This window comes from Anguilla anguilla, chromosome 18 (genome assembly GCF_013347855.1).
Source record: "Anguilla anguilla isolate fAngAng1 chromosome 18, fAngAng1.pri, whole genome shotgun sequence".
Lineage (NCBI taxonomy): Eukaryota > Metazoa > Chordata > Actinopteri > Anguilliformes > Anguillidae > Anguilla > Anguilla anguilla.
Window position 1 is genome coordinate 19,972,978 of NC_049218.1, and position 22,675 is coordinate 19,995,652.

Below are 22,675 nucleotides of genomic sequence, written 5' to 3' on the forward strand. Positions count from 1 at the left end.
CTAATTTAAGGTAGCCTAAAGTGTCTTAACGCAGCGCAATCTAATTTCATGAAGCTTACTGGCGAGTATTTAAATGTGCCCCCAGACCTCTAGTTCATGAAGGCCGAAACGTGCCCAGGTGTGATATATCCATTCCCTTATCGGGCACACATAGAACACCTGTTGCAATGTGTTTGATGCCATATGAACAATCATTCCATAATGTCACCGAGTCTACCATGTACTGCTGTAGGATAAGGTCCACCTCGTTACTTGTGTAATTCTGCACACAACAGGGAACAACACACGATTTAAATCAGCTACTGGATTTCATTACATTTGATAGATATATTCTGTTCAGCGATGTCACGGCAGCGTGTTACAATTCCTGATGTAAAATGGGGATGTGATGTGAATGTAATATTGATCCGTTGAACTGGAAGGTCAGGAATGTATGTGTTAGATTTTTTTTTTTCATCTGTGTTAAATGTTGATCCCACGCCAGGATTTGTGTGTGTGTGTGTATGTTTATGTTATCTATCCAAGTTATAAAACAATACTATGCTATAATAGGCCTACAATATTATGAATAAAGTACAATGTGCGTTTTATTGTCAGCCCAGCCTTAAATGTTTGTATCGTTTTGGACGAAGATATATAGGCTATTGCCTGTTAGTAATTTACACTGCCCTTACAGTTGTGGTATTGCATCACTTGTGGACGAATTAGTTATTTTATTAGCTCATAACCTTTGTTTATGAATCTGCCTGTACGATAGGCTATTAATCGTTGGAGTTTTTATGGAATATTTAATTCGAGTTTGTTTTTGTTCATACTCTACATCACACAAGAACCCATCGTTTATTACTTAGATAATGTGGAATTGTCCTGTTGGTGAGACATCACTAAACACATTAGTCGGTGGGATACTTTTCATTTGTATATATTAGTCTGAACACGTGTATGATGAAATTGGCATTTACAGGTCTGATATATTACCAAAAACAATAGCTAATAGTCTATACATAAATAGAGAAATAATAAATAATACACATATAAAACCGCTAGATTATTAAGGGACACATAAGTGTATTAGGCCTATTATTATTTTCCTGGCGTGTTTCGTCGCCTAAAGCCTATTTCACTGAGAATGTTTCGATAAATAAGATGTGCGTTAATGTGCCTTCCGTTTAACGACCAGGATGCTGATTGACCATATGGAATTTCGCAGCGCATGCATTCCACGTAGAGGTAATCATTGGTGGTGTTCAGTTGAGGAAAAAAAAATTCTGCAGCCATCACTTTGAAAAGCAACTGTCGATTTTCTATGTACCCGTTCGATATTCAAATACATTTAACAGGAATACACAACGAGTGTGAAATTGTACGTTAAAAAAAAAAAAAATGACAGCTGTTTATTAAAGCCGTAGTAAGACATTTTCAAATATTTTAAAAAGTAAATGTTATACGATATAGATCGTACAAACGAAATATATACGCAGGACCATTTGTTGTAATTATTGCACATTTTCAAAGCAAATAGCCTACATTCAATCAACATTTCCCCTTAAATTTAAGTTAAAATTCATTGCATATCACAAACCTTTTCACAGTTTGGCAATCACTAAAACCAACTTGCCAGCGTGTTAAGTAAAACACTTACTCTCTATTTTCAATTTAAAAAGTGATTAGCATTGCATCAGGAGAGGACAGATTCATGAATAAGTACAAATAAATTATTTTAAAAAAATGATTTCAATGGCTTATTTGGCCAGCAACTGCAGATGTCTGATTGTCTTTTCACAAGAAAGATTAAGTTAAATTCAAAGACTCAGTCGCTCCAACATTCAGTTCATCAAAGATCTCATTGTCTTCACCTGTACCTTGGTACAAATCCAAAGTGCTGAAACTAATTATTGCTCTTATTTAGGATAAACAGGACAGTTCTCCATCAGTAGGCACATCGAAAAGTATGTGATGGAGTAGGTCTAGTGCATATATTTCACTGTTGTGATCCATAGTCAGAGAACAACCATTGAGAGAACAGGAAGCAGGCTATCCAGTGTGGTATCACTTAAGGACAGTCATGCCATATGGGACAGTTTTCATATATTTCATGCACATCTGCATATATTATTCCAATAGTAGTCCATGCAAAATTATTATACTTATGGAAGACCCACAGATCTGCACAGAAGTGGAAGTGGTCTTTGTGGCTTTCAGAAAATTTGAAGTTAAAAGTAGATAGAAACACAAGACTTACCATTTTAGCATATGAGCATATAATTAATCAATCCCATCTACAGTCTCTTTCTCTCACTTCTCCTGACAGTGAAAGGACTTCAGCGTCCAGACGGCACTTTCTGCCAGCAGTGGTGTCTGAGGCATATTATCCAGTCAAAAATACATACACCAGAAAATGATTTGTATTATTTAAACTCTGATAGAGTTATTATGAGTCCAACAGGGATCAGATGTATAGAAAAGGACTCCTTACCTGGTCAACTTGCCGGGGACTAGCCCGAATTAAGAAATGCTGGACCACTCTGATTTCTGAACAAGACACTATTCAATGAACCAGGGGAGACTGATGTTTCGTCATTTGACATCTACGACGTCAGAAAAGCAAGTGGGTCCAGAAGTACTCCGGAGTAAAAGGTACTCTGTCAGAGCTCATTTTCCTGAACATTGTACTTTGTAAATAAATACAGAACAGGCTATGTTGCGTTGGGTCTTCTGACACGAATGGCTCTGAACACCTCTGTATCTCTTCTATTTGATAAGCAATCAGTTAGCAGGAGCAGACGCAGTGGATGGCGGCGTAACGGAATTCAGTAGCGCGAGTGTATGACACCTGTTGCTCTTTGTTGCAACTGAAATACAATGATGCTGTATGTTGTGGTCTCTTGTTGTAAAACGTTTCACCGCCAAAAGTGGAACATCATGTCAAATCTGCTTTTTTTAGCCGCATAAATATTAGTTTTCATGATTCACCATACATTGAAGCAGACAAGTTTTTTTTCAGGCATAAACAATGGGAAAAAAAGATTTCTAATTGTTGTTGTCTAGGTTGAAGTAATGCCTTTAATGAAGTTCCTCAATTGACTTCTATTCATTTTTTTTGCAAGTAACAAGCTGAGCTCTCCTTCGTAACAAAATTACCCATAATCCATAGCATAACCATTCACAATGAATGGAAGATTTGCTATGAGTGTTACGGCTAATGCTAGCGCCTGATCAGTCTCTGCTAAACCTGTCTCTGACAGAACACACACTTTTCTGAAGACAATGGCAGGAGCCTGATGAGATAAATAAGCATATTCTGCAGTCAACTTGTATTCTACACATGATGCATTCGATTACATATTGAAAATCCCTGTGGTAGATCTCAAAGATAGCGAAGACATTCACTAACTCCCAGTCCCTCAAACTCACCATGCACTACATACCAGAATCATGGCCTTCAGATATACATGAGGAGTAATTAATTTGCCCCTTCTCTCTCATTCAGTATTCAGGCTAATTGTATGTGTAATTACCTCTCTCCCAAAGTTCAGCATGTAGGGCAAACATGTCAGGACACTTGTGTCATTAGTCTGTTTCAACAGGTAAAGGCTGTTTTCACACAGCCTCGGGGTGTAATTAGCGGAGGTGAGCAGACCAGTATTAAAATGCGCAGGAGCTGATCTGCTGAAGAGCAAAGAGAGGGGACCTCCATCTCACCCCTGGATAACATTTGGAAGAGCCTGGGCCAGTTCCTGGATGGAGGAGACTAATGCTGTTCAGCTGGGAGGCCTGCTGGCCCAGTGACGCTCCACACTTTAGCTGAGCTCTCTCCCTTTCCCTCAGCTCTGAACTAGGCTTGTGACTTGGAGGTTGCAGGTTCGATTTTTCAGGCGGGGCACTGCCATTGTTCCCTTGCCCAAGGTGCTTAACTTTAGCATTTTCAGGAAAATAATGGATCGTAAGTAACTGAATTTTGTTCACTTGCATTTTTTACTCATAGTCAGTTAAACCCTTTTTAAACTAAATGTTAAGGTACAATACGTTGGATTATTGTTTTACACAATGTGTTTGCTTCAATACGTACGTTTCTCTGTGAAACGCTGAATAAAATAAAATAAAGTGGTTCTCTGGATATGAGTGACTGCTTGATGCTTGACTCTGACTCTAATATTACCCACATCAGTGTATAACTCCTGGTAATGTCATGCACTAATTGGCCTGTACACTGTACTTGGAAATTAATGTCTCGTTACTGACATTATCAGCATACCAGCTCTTTTCAGTTTGTCCTACTGAACCAGCAAACGGTATTGCAATGGAGGGAGCAAAAGTAAATGGAAAATACATTTTAATATTCCATAAAACTACACACATGCATGTTTATAATAATAAATAACACTGTCACTACTAATACTTATTGGACTCCCTGTGTGTGTGTTGCAGTCAGGGTTTTAGGGGCTCCTCTAATGGGAACGGGGGTTTGGGGACCCGTGAAGCAGGGATTTACTCACTTTCAGGGTTTCCCTGCTTTCTCCTGCGGTCTGTATTTCAGTACTTGTCAGTAGCTCGGGCAAAGCCAGGTGTTCTGTGATGGATTGTGCCGTTTCAGGAAATGCTTCCTGATTTCTCAAATGCATCGGTCTGTCCTCAGCCTAATGATGGCATTCAGTGCTGTGTGATGCAATGCGGATGAGTGGCTGCAAAAATGGAGTCTTTAAAAAAAAATCTGGTTTGTTTTGGAAACAGTGGTGGGGTGGGGGGGGGGGGGGGGGATAAGGATCAGATAAGGATCAGATATCATGTTAAATGATAGTGAAGTGAGCGGCTGAACCCCCCAATCCTGCTCCATGCTCTTTAGGGTTGAGCAGCTGCTCCTGTGGGGTTCTGGGCATGGTGCGGTGCATGGTGGAGAAAGTGTGAACGGATTCCTCCACAGTACGCAGTGGGGAGAGCAGCGGTGGGCTGTCGCCAGGAGTTATTTGGGCTCAGACTAATCTCCCCTAAACTGTATTCCCCCACAGGGCAGCAGAGCTGTTTGGGATGCAGGCTTTGGCTTAGAGGACCTGCAGCGGTGGCCTGTCACTGCCTATGGTCTGCCCGAATAATAACCCCCAGGACTCCTGCCCCCCTCCCCCCCAACTTTGAAGTGCGAGAGCTGGGCTCAGGCACCACTTTCTGGCTGTCTTTACTGGGGCAGGAGAAACATTCCCTCGTCTAGATGTTCAGCAAATCCCATTATTAATTTTAACAGCCAGGACGTAGAATGCCAGAGGAAGTACTATCGGCAGCAAACCCAGGAGGCTTGTACAAACATGCCAGACGTTTAACACAGCCTCATACAGGGGGAACTCACAAAGCTCCTCTTCAAATTACAAGAAATTTAACTAAGTATAAATAATTAACCCAGTTACGTAATAAGCAATAATTTCTCCCTCATAATATTGGGAAAAGGATACTTAATTTAAAGAAAAATAATGATGTAAAAAAAAAGAAAAGTTTTTTTTCTCAGTTATTTCATGAAGAGTGAGACGCTACCCTTTGTTTTAAACATAAGTGGCTGCATTGACTTTCATTTGAGTATAAGCACAAGATTTGTATAGTGGAATTAATCCTAAAGGCCAGCTACAGAGGAGATGGCCCACCCTTTTATCTGACACCCTTTTTTTGAGGATGCTGTTGCACGGATACTCCGGAAATTGAACATGATTTCTGCAGCCACATTCCTGTATCCAAAGACACATCAAAAATGTGTGGTGAAGAACAAGAACTGAAGCTGTTTGTTAAAACACGCACACGCGCACACACACACACACAAGCATTCTCTTTTTCCACTCTTTTTAAAAATCAGCTTTAATCTCTCTCTACCTTTGAAGATATTTACCTGTGATCATGATGCCTATAACTGACAAATCTTTGATGTTCCATAATTGTGTGTGTTGAATAATTTTATTCAGACCACCAAACATGAGTCGGAAAATCTCATCATTCTGTCATTTCCTTAAATGCTGTGAAGTTAGTTCAAACTAGTTTTTTTTTTTTTTTTTTTTTTTAAATCCTGTGACTTTCAAATAAACTGAAAAAAGGTAGGATAAAGCTGTTAACTTTTGGCCATTGATCTGTCAATTGAAGCAGCATTTTATTCACTTCAGACTAATTGCATGAACTGATTGGCAGGTGTTTCGTTAAGTCCTGTAAAGTATGGGCAGAAATGTCGAAGACACAGTGCTAAACACTGCCTCATTTCATGTGGATAACAAGTCAGAGTGTTGTGTCCAAGCACAGATTTCCTTTAGCATGTTTTTAAATGCATGAAAGTTTCCTGAAGTTGAAAAGGAAATGTATAATGTGTATTGAGGGCTATCTCTGCAACTTGTGTTAATGAAAAATGAAAAAAGACAATGTACGATCCTTTGTGGTTATAAGTCAAGCTGAAGTTGACGGGCTGAATGTGTGGAGGTATTCATTCTTTCTGAGCCAAGTTCTCCATCAGCAGGTTGTGTCAAAGGGGAACCGGATGAACTGAAAGAGAAGGTTGGTCATATTCCAAGCAACCATCTAAAACGACTGTTGAGAGAAGTGAATGCACATCCTGAACATATTAAAAAGAGGTTGCCAAGAAATGTCAGATAACAACCGCAGAGTGTTCAGGTTATAGTATCAATAAACAAAATTTAAAAAGGCATGCTACCGTTGCACATATTAACTTGCTTGTGGCAAAAAGGGCAGCTATTGAAAGCTACTTTTACATTATCATTGTAAACACCCAGATCCAGAGTGTCAGAAAAAAAAAAACTCTAGCTGAGAGGTCATTAATGGTGGCTCTGAACGCTGGGAGGAAAGGGGTCGCCTCTCAGGTGTAAAGCAATGAGGAAAAGGCCCCAGCCCGACCTGTAAAAGCAGCCATTGTGGGGAGCTCTGGCTTCCATTAAGGGGACCAGGTGATTGGCAGAGTGATGGTGATCTCTCCATCTCAGGGTCAGCTCCCTTTCAAGAGGAGGGCGTTCCCCCAGGTCTGTCTGTTAGCCCTGGTCTCAGTCGGAGTCCCCCGGTCTCCTGGCTCTGAGAGGTGAGGGGAGTTGACCCCGGGGGTGGGGAGGCACGGCCCAGTGACTGGGCCTGCTTCCGGATGTTTCCTAGTCACTTGGGTCCGGGGCAGGATGGGATTTGAAATTGGAGGCCCATCTCTATATAAGCCCTGCTCTTTCTCTTTATCCTCATATCTCACCACAGGGGGTCCTGCAAATCCTGTTCTTTCTTCTCCCTTGTACATTTTAAACTTACAAACTGAAAATTCTGTTTGCAACTGGTGGTGTGTAGCCCTCTTGATGAATAGATTTTAATCTTAGTATTTATCTGGTTAAATAAAAGCCAGTAATATAGGAGCATAGTGAGAATGTAAAATGATCTATGCCCACAATATGTTATACCATGTGAGTGTAACACATTATATTGAAGAAGCAAGACCTAAAATTCCAAGTAGGAAATATGAAATATCATATGCTACCAATGAGTAAGCAATCAAACAGGCCTGCTCTGAGAGTAAGCAGGAAATAAAACCACACATGGGATGCCCTATGCAAACAATGAAAATGTGTTTTTTTGTCTCTTAATAAGACTGCTACAAGTCCAAAAACCTGGATCCCACCACAATATGAAGCTCATCATGCCTGAGTAGAAATATAAGTTTTATAAATGCTGATGTTTAAGGATATTTCACCTGAAAATTACCCTGGTATATATACAAATGATCAGTTTGTCACACACATCACATTTTCAAATAGTAGTTTCAAAGGCAGGCACTGTAATCTTATAGGCACTGTAATCTTACCCATTCATCTGCAGCACACATCACTGTGAATGTTTTAATCAAGTTTCTCAGATTACCTTCAAACGAACATCAAATGTGACTCATTTTACCAAGGCAGATCAAGGTCAATCAAGGTTATAATGCATGGAAATGATGGTCTTGCTCCATATAAACTGGGCCGGAGAAATGTTAGTCATCTGATGTGACAAAAAGCCTCATATATTTTTCATTTAGAAATATTTCACCAGTCTTGGTGGCACCTCTCTTCTACAGACATAAGGTAACAACTTGTTAACATTGAGAGTAACCATCTCCTTCTACTCTTTAAGATGCAAAAAGTGGGAGTGGTTGCTATTGTCCAGACACAGTAAGCCAGGTAAGAACCACTGTGTTTAGTTGCTCATGTGTCTGCAATTAAGAGCAAGGTTCCAGAGTTAGTGTGCTTGGGAAGGGATTACAAAACATCCTTTGCATACTCCTCTACCTGTGAAAGAGTCACCTGGTGTCATGATTATAAGGTCAAACTTGCTTCAGTACACGAGAGAGAGCAAGAGAGAGAGAGAGAAAGAGAGAGAGAGGTTGGGGGGGAGGGGGAGTGGGCAGTAGGGTGTTTACTACCATTTGAGGATTTACTTTAAAAAAAAGGTTCACCTATAGCTGTAATCCTTTGGATGTAAGCCATTAGACACCCCACTTCCCCCCCCCCCCCCCCCGCCCCCACCTAAAGCCCTGAGACGAATCCCAAAGAATTGCTGTGGTGTTTAGCTCAGCTGACAGCCCTAAAATCACGCACAGAGAGACAACAGTCACAGCCCCCTCTGCAAGTCACTGCATATATAACTCATTATGACTTCACTCAGCTGATGCAGAGAGGAAGAGCTTTAACCCCATTAGAGCACAGTTGTGTAGGGTTGTGTAGGATTTTAACCTTTGCAGCGTTTACAGGTTGCGATGTGTAACATCCATTCTAGGTGAGAGAGAGAGAGAGAGAGAGAGAGAGCACCAATTTCACTGCTGTCAACATGTTTTCAACATCTGCTTTTGCCCCGCTTTCTGCCCAATAAAAGCCCTACCTCTCGCCGAACAGCAGTTACAGGCGAACGTGGGGAGGGCGTTCGAGGGCCAGGCATGGCTGAGGGAATTCCTAGCGCTTCCCGGTCACCGCTGCGCAGGAATATCATCACTGTGCAGGAATGTCTGCTCTCGCCTTTTTAACAGTGGTTTGATCATAGAATTCCTCTCTCCTTTCATAATATTTACAGGTTAAAAACAGGGTCAGCCAATCTTCATACCTGAGCTGCGCAGACTGTCACACCCAGCAGAGACCACGTTCCTCCGTGTGCTTAATCCTTATTCCATCCTGGAAGCTCCTCTGTAGTCTCAGTGGGAGGAATTTCACTGACAAGGAGTTTTTTGTTTCTGTTTATTTATGTGTTTTCCTTGAAAATGTACCTACTTTAAATGGACTCCTGAAAGATAAACACTGAAAATACCTCTAAAGCTGTTAGACATGCAGAAGCTTAAAATGAGAATCTAATAGCCTAAATGGGAGCTAATAACAGTCCCTGTTTACTGCGCAGCCTGAAATTACACCTGCAGATTCAGGGGAGGAAGGAGTGCCCATTCATCCAATGCTAATGAGGGTTAGACTGCATGTTTCTCCTGTTCTGTGCTCCTGGCAGCACAGACTGCATGTCCCTGCTGTTTTACAGTACTGTGGCCATGTGATCCAGGGACTACAGTAACAGACCCATAAAAGTAACAGACCCGCAAAGCCTCTTAGATCAGCCACAGCTGGACACCTAAAGCTTGTTTTAAGAGCAGAAGACAAGCTACCTTCAGTTCTTATGCCCCCAACGCTGGAACACACTCCCTCAGTTTTCTAGAGATTCACCCTTAGTTTCATGTTTTACATCACAGCTCAACTTGTAATTTTTTTGAGGCTGTAATTTCACTGAGCTGCTTAACCCATTATTTTATTTTTTTCATTGTTTGTTTTTACTACTTGCCGTTTCGATTGTACTTTTACAAAAGTTTTATGGGGTTTCATCTGGTGTATATCACTGGTGTTTTAACCTGAAAATGATCCTGTGTCTTGCTGATTTCTTATTTTACCTGTTTCCTCATCTCTGTAAAGCTATTTCACAATATGAAACGTGCTGTATTAAACTGTTTATTATATTACAGTTCCAAAGTTTTTAAATAAAACATATTCTGCTTTCATCATCATTTTGTTACAAAAGACGGTGGCTTTGTGACCATGGAGACCATGGAATGCCAGGGAATCTGCCAGGCTCCTGAGTAATGAAGTGTTGTGAGTTCAGCGGCCAGGTATGCAATGTGGTCACCAAACTGTGGTGAAATACATGCCACAGTGAAATACAGGCACAGGCAAGAAGTGGTCAGTGTTATTAATTATCATTCCTACGATCTCATTGTGGTAGCATCTTATTTAGCTGTTGAGACATCAGTCATTATTGTGTGCAAGAGATCAAGCATCTCTAATTGGATTGGCTGATGAAACAGCAATATTTTTAAATTCAACTTCCCAGGTGCTTCATACATATTTAAATATATTTTTCCTCAAAAGTGCTAACAGGGCATAACAGCACAAAAGGGATAAAAAAGTACTCCAGTAAGTTCATTAAACATTATATTTAACACTCTAAATTTGACAAGCTATAGTTGAACAGACAGAGATCTCTTTCTGCTAGGTTAGTGTTAGAATTTACAACCACATTTCCAGAAATCTTTGTGCCCATAACCTTTAATATTTATTTTTAATGTGCACTCCTGATGGTAAATACTTAACAGTAACACAATAAACTTTCAATGTATAGTAAAATCCATTCCATTCAGTAAAGACCAAAGGTAAGTAGGTCCAAACCAGTGACACGGGGGTCTGGTGTGCATATTTTTTGACCCAGACGTATGATATATCTCCCCTTTCTGAAATATGACACATGACACACAAGGGCTGAGAAATGATTAAGTGTAGCTGTGACAGAGTAATGATTGTAATCAATCAGGCAGTGCAGCTCTTCCCCTTTTCCCTGTGTTTAGCACTGACAGTAATGGCTCTGCCCCAGCAGGGGGGTGTCATCGGCCAGAGCTGTGTGTCCTGCGTTTTAAGGAGGAGCAGTGGTCAGAGCCGCGTGTCCCGTGTCCTGTGTTTTAAAGAGGAGCAGCGGTCAGAGCAGCATGTCCCTCATCCCGCACTTCAAAGAGGAGCAGCAGCCAGAGCAGTGTGTCCTGTGTCCCACGCTTTAAAGAGGAGCAGTGGTCAGAGGTGCGAGTCCCACGCTTTAAAGAGGAGCAGCGGTCAGAGCAGCATGTCCCTCATCCTGCACTTTAAAGAGCAGCAGCAGTCATGCAAAATGAGCTCTCCTTCTGCAGTTCCTTGCTGCAGGCAGCTCCTCCCACGTCAGCTGCAGTTTCACACCCTGCATGCTGTGATTGATTCACTTACAGTAGGAAGCTACCTGCCACCCCCGAGTTAATGGATTCATCCTACGCCGTCACACGGCCTGTCACATAAATCACCTAGCTCAGGGGGCGGAGCCTGGAATTCCAGTCTGACAAATCTTGTGAATGAAATTTCCCACAGCAAAGACAACACAGTTCAGCACAGCTATAGCACAGATCAGCTGCAGCACAGCACAGCTTTCAATCACCTCTGGTGATATGGAAAGGTGCAAAGGAGCACCAGGAATGTGTGCGTGTTTGCGTGTGTGTGTGTGTGTGTGTTTTTGACACACCTACAGCATAGACGCCCTGAGAATGCTAGCATTGTTCCCACTTGGCTACTGCCTGGGTTAAGTCAAAATACTGTATGTTCAAATATAATCTTCAATCAAAAATGCTAAATGAAAAATATTTAAAATGGCATTTCTCATGGCAGTCAATACGTATTGAAAAAAACATTACATGCATGATGCCTCCTGCATTTAATTCCGACAAATGGCATGTATGTTGCCTGAACAGAAATCAATATTTTTTGTCATTTTAATACTGCAGTTGATACAATTTCAAAACAGAGTAAATAACTGCAGTGAAACCCAGCATACTTTCTCCTTCCTTGACAGGCATTATTTTCAAGGCTAACATCTAGAATGTATTTTAATGAATTCTGAAGGGATTAGGATTAATTTAACAAGCATTATCACTATGCCTGTCAACCAATTAAGGACCGGGTTTTAAAAAAAAATACTTGGACTTATTCCACATTTACTCAAGTGTGAACAATTGTAGTGTGATATTTCAGTTGAGGATATTTAAACCTTACAGTAACAGGAAGGTGTTGTCATCAAGCACATGGTGAGACGCAAAGGATATGAACACACTCTTTATAAATGATCATTTACCTTAAGGACTGTACATCAGTAACACTTGGGATGCTTATTAAGCCCCTTGAGTCAGTCTGGTGAGCGGGGCGAAGGAGGCACTGTGAGGTGTGTTTGAATAGGCTGAGTCGGTCTGCTCGCTGCTCAAATTAAATGGGAATGTCCACATGGAAAACTGTCTGATTAATGAGAACCTGCTGAGGAATGCCAGAATGCTGGCGATGCGAGAGAGAGAGAGAGAGAGAGAGAGAGAGAGAGCGAAAGAGAAAGGGAAAGAGAGAGAGAGAGACAGAGAAAGGGAGAGAGAGAGAGAGAGAGAGAGACAGAGACAGAGACAGAGAAAGGGAGATAGAGAGAAAGAGAAAGAGAGAGAGAGAGAGAGAAAGAGAGAGAGGAGAAACAAATGACACTTCATTTAATTACACCATAATAGGTCTGAGATACTCGATGGAAAAGCCATTTTAATTGAATGGATTAAGTGGGAGACGGTCTGTGGTTTTAATGCATGACTCCGTCAGAACAGCTGCCAGCCCAATTCATTCTGCTTCCGTAATGCAATCAAGCCACGGACAGATAAATAGCCGTGTCAGGCAAATTTCAAACCTCAATTACATCTGAGGGCAGATGAGCCCAGTATTTTCTGAAACATGTTAGCACCGGGGCGAGAGTAATCACAGCACATATGTTTTCAGGATGGACAAAAAAACCGCAATGATGAGAATAAGCTTCTGTGGTAAAAACAAAAAAAAATTATACCACCGTCAACATAGACAGAAGCCCATGCCTATACAAATAAATTTTTTTTGGCATTATAACAATTTCGATGACCAAACTTACCGCAAACTATTAACAATTCCCATGCTAAAGTGTACAAAACTATGCATAAGTTTAAATAAAAAGATTATGTTTTTCCACAATTAATCCACAATTTAACAGATGGTTTAAGGAATTGATTTATTACAGCAACATCGGTATAAAGTGTAACGTCAGGGAATCATCCCCATAGTCAGTGTTGCATATAGCTCAGTACTGACCTCCAGCTTCTGTTCACAGTATACTCCACAGGAAGATGGCAGGTTTATAAATAATTAAATTCACACATTTCATTTGCAATCCATAGTTTACAGAGCTTGCCTGTTCCAAAATCTGAACAAAGTCTCAGTTACAGTTACCCTTTTAATTACATGAATTCTGTCAAAGTTCAAGAGTGGATACATTTCTAAATACACAGTTTGTGTAACGGATGTATAGTTACTTACAACTCTGAAGAAAAGAAATTACCACGAAGAAAAAGGTTTGTTTAAAAAATGCATCACACATTGTCCTCAGTTTAAGGTGTAGGGTTAGGGAGGGGGTAGGGGAGACCTTAAGGAATCCCTAAATCTTTGAACCTGTGGGGTCTATCCATTAGTGCCTTTAACTCAATCTGGGAGTGAGGTGTAAGAATTAGAGCACTGATCAGCACTTTAAGACTTCTTAAAGACCTCTCCAGGCTCAGAAATATGCCAGTAGGCATGTGCACTTTAACCTTCTTATATCTGAGAATGCCAAAAGAAGAAATCCCTTAGCAAACAACTTATATTTCAAAAGAAGGACTGCTGACATGGTAGATCCTTTCTTGGGGTAGTCAAAAGCTTTTAAAGCGTTAGAACAATCGCCACAAAGATACATAGCTCTCTTAGGAAATTCCGCTCGGGCCCTTCACATACGCTCCCTTCCTTTCACGCCATTCTCTTTTGTTGGAGGAGCGAAAGAAAGAAAAGAAGGAAGAAAGAAAGAAAGAAAGAAAGAAAGAAAGAAAAAACCTGCGTAGCTTTCCTTTATGGACAGCGGCGGCCTGATGTGGTGCTTTAATCCCTGGCAGGGTGTCAGTCAGTATGATTTATGGGCCGCAGTCAAGAAGAGCAGAAGCTCCTGGAAGGAGAAATATGACTACTATGGACTGATCTCTTTAGCATCGATCCCCGGATGAGTCAGAGAGTCAGCGCTAGGCCCAGAGCAGAGTCATAATTATGCAGCCCTATGACAGCTCCATCCATCGTCCCCGGTCCGGGCGTGCCAATCACAGCCAGCGCGATGCAACATTAGCGGGGGTGGGCTGCGGCCGGCCCTCTGAGTGACACCTCCTCAATGGTGTTTGTGGAGGGGACGGGGGCTCCCGCTGCCAGCTGGGGTCTCAGACTCGCCCTGTCAATCATTTTAACAATGAACAACGGGGCAGCCCCTCCCCCACTGCAACGCCACCCCCCCCCCCAAACCCCCCCGCCCACCCACCCACCCAACCAAATATTCTCACGTCCAATGATGACAATGATGCTACCTGTACACTTCAGCTTTCCCACCCTGTGATGGCGTGTGCTACATCAAGACCTGAGCAGGGGCTGGTTCATTAAAAGACTACACCTCTTCGAACCTACAGTGCACTTTCTTCAGTTTCACAGGAGGTTACTCAACCTATTTCGCTCATCCTAAATCAGTTTCTTTTTCTAGACTTCGGTCACTCCGTATGCGAATTGGCAATTAGGAAAATTTTAGACGAGTGCATCCAGAGCACAGGAATATCAGGAGGAACACTGCAGCATGTATTCAGCACACATTAAAGCTTAATGAAGCTACTGGCCTGAGGCAAATTCACAACGCAGGTATGATAAAGTACGCAAGCGCTGTCTGAGCCTGGCGGGGTCAAAGAGTCACAACTGGTTCACATTCCAACTGAATAAACGGCCCGATGCCACAGCACACACCTGTAAACAATCCCCAACAATCCACAGCTACTGCAAGGCCCTGCCGCCTATATGCCACAGTGTTAGGGCACATTCGTTCATAGCTTTTCAAAGTAACAAACTCTGTTTGGAGACTGCAGAACTCACGTGCTTATGAAGAATGAAAAACAAACAATTTTGATTCAAAGTTCGTGGCAAATATTCACTCACTCCAGTTACATGAGCAAATAATTTCTAGGTAAACATAACACATAATATAAAACATTTGAATACACATCCAAAATTTCAGATTTTTTAAATCACACAAATCACACATAATTTTTTAATAAAGTAACCAGGTTCACATTTAGAAGTGCAGTCAGGTACACATCAGGTTCACGCTTCAGGTAAACATGTGGCATAGCATACTATAGCAGCTCACACTTGTTTTCTACCTGTGATGTCATAACTACACCCATTTTTCATTCAGGTTTTTCCAGAGCAACTGTGACTTTTTGTCAGCTTGACGTCTATCAAGTCATTTCGCTGCCAAACTCTTTCGAAATTAAACACGTGATCCATACGATCAAAACAAAATGCAATTTTTGAACTGAAAGTGCCATGGTCAGATTTTAAAAACCTGCACTTCATTACTGAGGGCCAAACACAGAGACAGTCGGTACCATTTGTGGTAATTTCACAGTGAATGAAATTACTCACTGACACAAATAAACACAGTGGAATTCTAACAGGAACCAGGAGGGAAATTCCAGGAAATTGCTCATTTTTTTGGGGGGATAATTTCTACTGTGTTTTTCCTTTTATCCCCCTGTTTAGGAATTTAGGAAGCACCTTCCCCTCTGCCTTCCACATTATCTGCAGGATGCTAAATGCGCATCAGGATTAGAAGTGCGGGCTAAGACCTTCTAAACAGTTCAATTATCTCCTTCCCCTCCTGGGCATTTCTCTAATTGGATTAACTGCCACCTGTGTAGCTAACTGAAACTGAAGACAGAGCTTGACCACTGAAGTGCTGAGCTAATGTACATTAACCAACACACATGATGGTAATGTACATTTACCAACCAACACACAGGATGGTAGTGTACATTAACCAACCAACACGCAGGATGGTAATGTATATTAACCAACACACAGGATAGTAATGTACATTAACCAATACACAGGATGGTAATGTACATTTACCAACCAACACACAGGATGGTATTAACCAACACACAGGATGGTAATGTACATTAACCAACACACAGGATGGTACTGTACATTAACCAACACACAAGCTTCAGCTCCAGACTAAATCGAAATCTACACAGACTGACAAGAGAAACAGTGTCAATGGTGCCTTACAGGGAGGACTATATGGGGAACCCACTGTCAAAGCTTTACTTTACTGAGCAGAAGCTCTCAATGCAGAGCAATACAGTACAAACACAAGTTCAAAGGTCAGGGGTCAAACTGCAGTAATACCCCAGATGGGGAAAGTAGAGTCCCAAGAAAGACAACAAGTGCAAAAAGTGCAGAATCAATTGACAACTTGTCAACTACCCAACTGAACATTAAGTATACAAACAATCACATGATTGTTTTCTTTGAATCACATGATATGAACAACAGCAAAGAACTTCAGGCACTGACAACGGATGAAGAAGTTGCACCTGACCAGGTGTTAGGGTGGGTAGAAGTGGTAGAGAGGGTCAGGGCAGTGCCAAGAGGTCTGGAGCATGAGCCAAGAGCAGAATCAAAACCTCCACAAATGACACCCTTCCCAAACCCCAGTCAGACCTGGACCTCTCCCAGGCACAGAGTGCCTGCAGAATGATCTCATCAAGCTTTCTTCTTCTTCTTCTTCTTCTTCTTCTGGCATCCAAACGCACCAGATACTATATGTTCCTTTTAATAATAATCTAGGATTTGTATGCATGTGTGAATGTGTGTGTGTGTGTGTGTGTGTTGTTTTCAGTAATTGTGAAGTCGTGCTATGAAAATGGCAATGCCAATACAGAATTTAGTAGGCTGAATAAAAGCCTCACCTCTCTGACTAGCGCTAGCATGCTGAAAAAATTGTGTTCCCAAACAATAAATCACCTTTATCAATGCAAAGTTCATGACTCCACTCTGGCAACTCATTTCCATGGTGTATACACCTGACATGCAGCCCTACCTGCTATCAAGCCAAGAAAATGTGTGTGGGGAATTTATGCCTTTGTATTTGCATACCTTTTACAAGGAGAGTCTGGCAGTGCAAATTGTTGAATGGAAAACGTAAAGGATGTTTATAATAAAAAGACTTCTGGGTATGTACATGCATGTTCCAGGTGGTTGGTTGTTTGTGAAGGGGTGACCTAGCTTTGACGCATAAAGATAAACAAAATCTGGTTAGTATGCCTTTCCTAGTATACCTTTTCTTTAAGCATTCCTGAAATCCACAAATCAACAAATGTGTTGTTCCCCAGGATTAAGAACCGCTGCTAAATGTATTTAGCAATTTGTCTTGGTTTACATGCGTGTCATTTCTTAATGAGAATTGTGGAGTCTGTTAGACTTTTAAAAAGATGTTCTGGATGTTTGTAGTAACTGCCAGTGGCCAAAGGTAAGCACTAACAAAGCTTAACTGTCCATTGATTTAACACTCAATTTATTACTCTAAATTTAACACTGTGAAGTAATTTGACACTACATATGTATCATGGTTCACAAATATCTCAAAAGGTGTAAAACATTACATGCTACTTTGAGTGACAAACTAAAAACAGAGGGACTTTCCTCACATCTATGAAATTCCTCAGCATTAGTTCAAAGATTCAATCAAAATGACTCATACTGACAGATATTCAGGGCTGTAACAGGAACAAAGTTTCTTAGAAGTTTCAGATAGGTTTGGTTTCCAGTCAAAGGCCAGTGTTACCACACACAGCTGCAGAAACTAGTCATTGCTTCACACACGCGATGATGGAGATCTACCTTCCCTTCACCTTTGTGGTACGCACTTTAATTACACTAATTACTAGCAGCAATGCAACATCACTGCCCTCCAGCCATTTCTTGTACTTGATTCAAAAATTCCTACAAAATATGAACCCCCATTTTACGTAACTGAAGCCTCTGGAAAAAATAAATATTTTTTGGCAAGCCTTTTATTTACACGGCTGATCGCTAAAGTTCATGAAAGGTTCCCCTTGGGAAAAAGAACACACACCGTGCCAACAGCTTTACACTGTACAATCCACCACAACGTAAACAAAAGGAAATATAATTGCTTCACTGCACAGACAGCTTTTGCAAAGCCAAATAATCAGAATTACACACAATTATCCTACCCTGTCTAAACCTGTCTAAACCTTGTCTAAAATATGATCTAAACATTCATTTAAAAAAAAAGAAATCATTTCACTGACAGGAATCTGAAAATAACATGCATTTTATGGCATTTCTCAATCTTTACTCCTTTTATCTAAATGGAGTTTTACATTTTATTTTCCAAATTGCATTTATGCATTTTAATATCAGTTTTACAGACGTTTATGTGTATGAACTGTGTAGGGAGCGAGAGAAGGCAGTTCAGTACCTGTCGCTCACTTCAGGCTTCCCGGCCATTATGAAACATAATTTCATTCTCCTTAGTCACGGCGGATTCCTGCGTGCGGGAGATGTGTGCACCCCGCCCCGCTGCAGGTTCGGGAGGGACAGGCCTGGGACAGGACGGCTCTGGCTGAGTGGCAGCGGGGCTCTGCATGACCATGCAAGCCTCCGTTTCCTGGGCAAGGAACCTGGCAGTGACCCGTCAGCATACGGTCCTTATTGCAACACCGAAAACGCCAAGGGCGACTGATATGATCAGGTACTGGCACAAGTTAAAATTTTGGCTGATACCAAAAATATATTAACATATTCCTTAAATGTATTAAATAAATGCTATTAAAGCAAGTCAGAGCTGTTCTATTCAATAGTGCCCTGCCGGGAATACCAATTCTGAAACACATTTGGAACCTGAAGCCACAATGCAGCTCTCTCCTGTTTCTGAAGCAAAAGACACTTTTGTACACAAGTTGCATGCTGAAAAGCAGGGGTGTTCTAAACAGTTTGAAAATACTGGAATGCAATTTCACGTGTCTGCAAAAAAAGGCTTTATTGTTTCAGACACCTTTGACAGTAACATACTGATAGAAAGTCTCACAGTCCTGAAACAGAAACCTGATTTTCCTGATTGTCGTGTGCATTTAATGTAAGGGCATTTGGGTCCATGTGAAGGGAGGTGGGTGTGGGGGCAGGCAGATAAACAGACTAATGAGCTTAGTGTGGAGAAAATAAATAATTTTAACCAAAAGAAGAAAGGAATGTACCCCCTATAATATACGGTACCTAAATGGCTTGGATCCACATGGCTAGGATTTTCGAGAACCAGGAGACAGGACAGCACCAAATCCAAATGGCAAAATGTTCATTTTCTGGCTTATAATTGATACTATCTATGTTATTCACAAACCCTTTTGGTGGCAGCTGATAAAAAACACAACACAGAAGAGATTCCTTTCCACCACTAATGTGAGCCTATGAGCAATTACACAGGAGCAGAAAAACAGTGGAGGCTGTTACAACCACTCACCAGTATGACCAAACTAGTTTCATTTAACCCACTGCATATATGGATAAACATTCTTCATTTTATGGATCTCTCCCTGGATTATGATGTTAGGTGAACAAATACATCAAAACAACAAATCCCATGAGCTGCTGTTCTGCCTGTGTGCTATATTTCTAAAGATTCCAAATGCAAATCAGCTTGTTCATGAAGGATGCAAACATGATGCACATGTCATGTATACTAATTTCTCAAATATATGAGGTGGTACATTTAGTTTTTTTGGTGGGCAGAGGAGTTAGTTCTTTAAGATTTAATAATCTTCTTTTTGGGGGACAGATAATTTTTAAAGTGGGACATATCAGCCCAAAATTTGTAAATGCTGTAATTTACAAAATTGAAAGTAAAGTCTATGCATAGTTAATTAATTATTTTGTTACTATTGGGAGGTATGCTGAGATGGTATCAGCACAAACCTGGCACACTTTTTGGTGCATCTGAATACTGATTTTTGTTTTTCTCAACATAGATAGGGACTCCAGCCCATCTGTGGAGGACCTGTGCTTCTGAGCTGGAGGTAGAGCAGCCCTGTTTTGTGGTACTGGAAACACTTTTCCTTCCTATACAGTCTTCAGTGTGGAGTGACATCATGTTACCATCACAGTAAAGGTAAGACAAACCCAAACCACTGTCCAGCCGCTCCTCGAGCACAGCTTGGGAGCTCCGGGCATTTTTGGAATGGTGGATTTGAGACGGAAGGAGGCTGCTGTCAACACAAGAACAGCAATATGCAATTAGTGAGTGGGTCAAAGGTCAAATTCAATCAAAGCACCCTGGCTCTTAATGGTCACTTGACAAACCTTGTCAGTCTCTGTGTCATGAAACGGAAACGTTCTGATGAGCGGTTCGCGTTTCTCCCCCTTTTCCACAGGAGTGTTGTGTGTATGTGTATGTGTGTGTGTATGTGTGTGTGTGTGTGGGGGGGGGGGTATAGTTGTCCTGTAAAACACAAACAAACCATCATCACTAAGTGTTACCCAACTGGCTCACTTAACGCTAGCGAGGATTACCTTGCATTGAAAGACATCCAACAACTGCCCTCAACGAGCAACCGCCAGACAGCAGATTTGAGCATGAAAGTGCCGCAAAGCCACGTCGCACAAACACGCAGCACAGCTGCAGTTCTGCAGCCAGACAAAGGGCTTTCTTAATGCCGGGTGCTGTTGTGTGGTGTTAAGTATGTGAGGGATGGAACAGGCTCTCTGTCTCCAGTGCCCCCGCACCCAGCTGTGGTTCCACAAAGCCATACAGCAGGCCAGTGCACCCCCCTGGCCTCCAGTGCCCCCCCGACCTCCTGTGCCCCCATGCCCAGCTATGGCGTCTCTAAGCCGTACAGCAGGTCATGCAACACGCAGAGACTCCTAATCAGAAAACCTCCAGAGGCCTCTGACGGACTCAGAGAATGAAAGTTCGCCTGCTAACTGTTCTGCACCAGTAATCTCTGCATTAATATATAAATTGGCTAGGTTTTGGGGCCATGTAACCTTAGTAACGTAGTCTGCTGGACACTAAGACTCTGCTGGTGTCCTTTTTGCATTGGGGGCCAGTGTAAACCCCTAATGGGGCTACTTGTGGGGTGCTCTGAGCCCTAGCGTTCAGCAGGAGTCACACCACATGGGGGTGTGGGGCGTGTTAGCCTCCATTCCAAAAAGGGGTGTGAAATTAAAGGGGAAGGTGGGGGGGGGGGTTAAGGAAGGAGGGTCAAAGAGGGAACAGGAGAAGCTTTTTTGTCTTCAAACCCAAACTTTAAAAAAATCTGAAAGCAAATCTTACATCAAACAAAGCTTTCCCCTATGAAACGGAAAGTCACGACTGGACCAGGGGAAGTGGGGAATTCACTGGGCTTTTCTTTCTCAGTTTGTAGACTGAAGAAAAAAGCATGTTTGGAATGTTGGGATATAATGTGAGCCATTTGTCTCATATAGGACCAGCCATTTTAAAATAATGCAAAATTACTTACCTTGTAAAAAAAAATATAGGAACAAATATTCATAAATGGCTTGTGGAGAGACAAAACGGACTACTATAATACTTTCTTTTCTATTTACCATTTCATTTTACTACTCATTTATTGTAAAAAAAAGAAAAAAAAAAAAGGGATTTATCCTGATTCCACTTCCTCAAAGAAAATGTATGGTAGTAAAGAGTAAAATTAATAATCTAATGAATTCTAATGAAATTACCCAACAGTCTGTTTGTATTTTTTTTTTAAAAATGTTCTAACGCGTTTTAGGTGCACTTGACTGACACATAGCAACACAAACTTATCCAAAGCATATATTGAATGAAATGTTCTGTGAAGCGTGCAGAGAAGCAGTCTGTTGAGTCTGTGGTCATATGGGGCACAGGTCACAGAGCTAAGCCCCTAAAGCTCTCCAGGCCTCCCAGCGATCCTCTTTCACAAAGCGCCCTGAGGAGAAGATCCTCCTGTGAACAAGAGCCAGCCTCCATTGAGAGGAATAAGGAGAAGCTAATCTCTTACTGGTCAAGTGCCCCACTGTGCCTTTGCTATAGGAGTCTGCTCCTTATGACATCACAAAGTGACTGCCCCACTGCAGTTGCTGTAGGGGTCTGTCCCTGATGACATCACAAAGTCACTGCTGCACTGCAGCTACCATAAGGGTCTGGGTGATTGGGTGTCCATGGCCTGCATGCCAGCTGCATATGAGGGATCTTTCTATGATTCTGTTCGGTGAATGGAACTTGAATTCAACCCCGGAGCCTCGTCTCTAATGTGTAGCACAGTGGGTAAGGAACTAGACTTGTAACCGAAAGGTCGCAGGTTCGATTCCCGGGTAGGACACTACCGTTGTACCCTTGAGCAAGGTACTTAACCGAAATTGCTTCAGTATATATCCAGCTGTATAAATGGATACAATGTAAAATGCTATGTAAAAAAGTTGTGTAAGTCGCTCTGGATAAGAGCGTCTGCTAAATGCCTGTAATGTAATGTAATGTAATGCATTTTGTCCTGCATGTTAACTGGTGTGCTGCCAAACCTCCTCACAGTGTTTCCCAGTCTGCACACTGGTATGGTCCCAGTCTACTTCTGGAATTTAACCATGCAGCAGATTTCCAACGTTTTTGTGTTTTTGGCTCCCCTACCTCAGTGAATGTTGACTCATCCTGCTTCAAGTAAATACACGCGCAGAACTCACAGAAGGTTGTGCACGTAGTC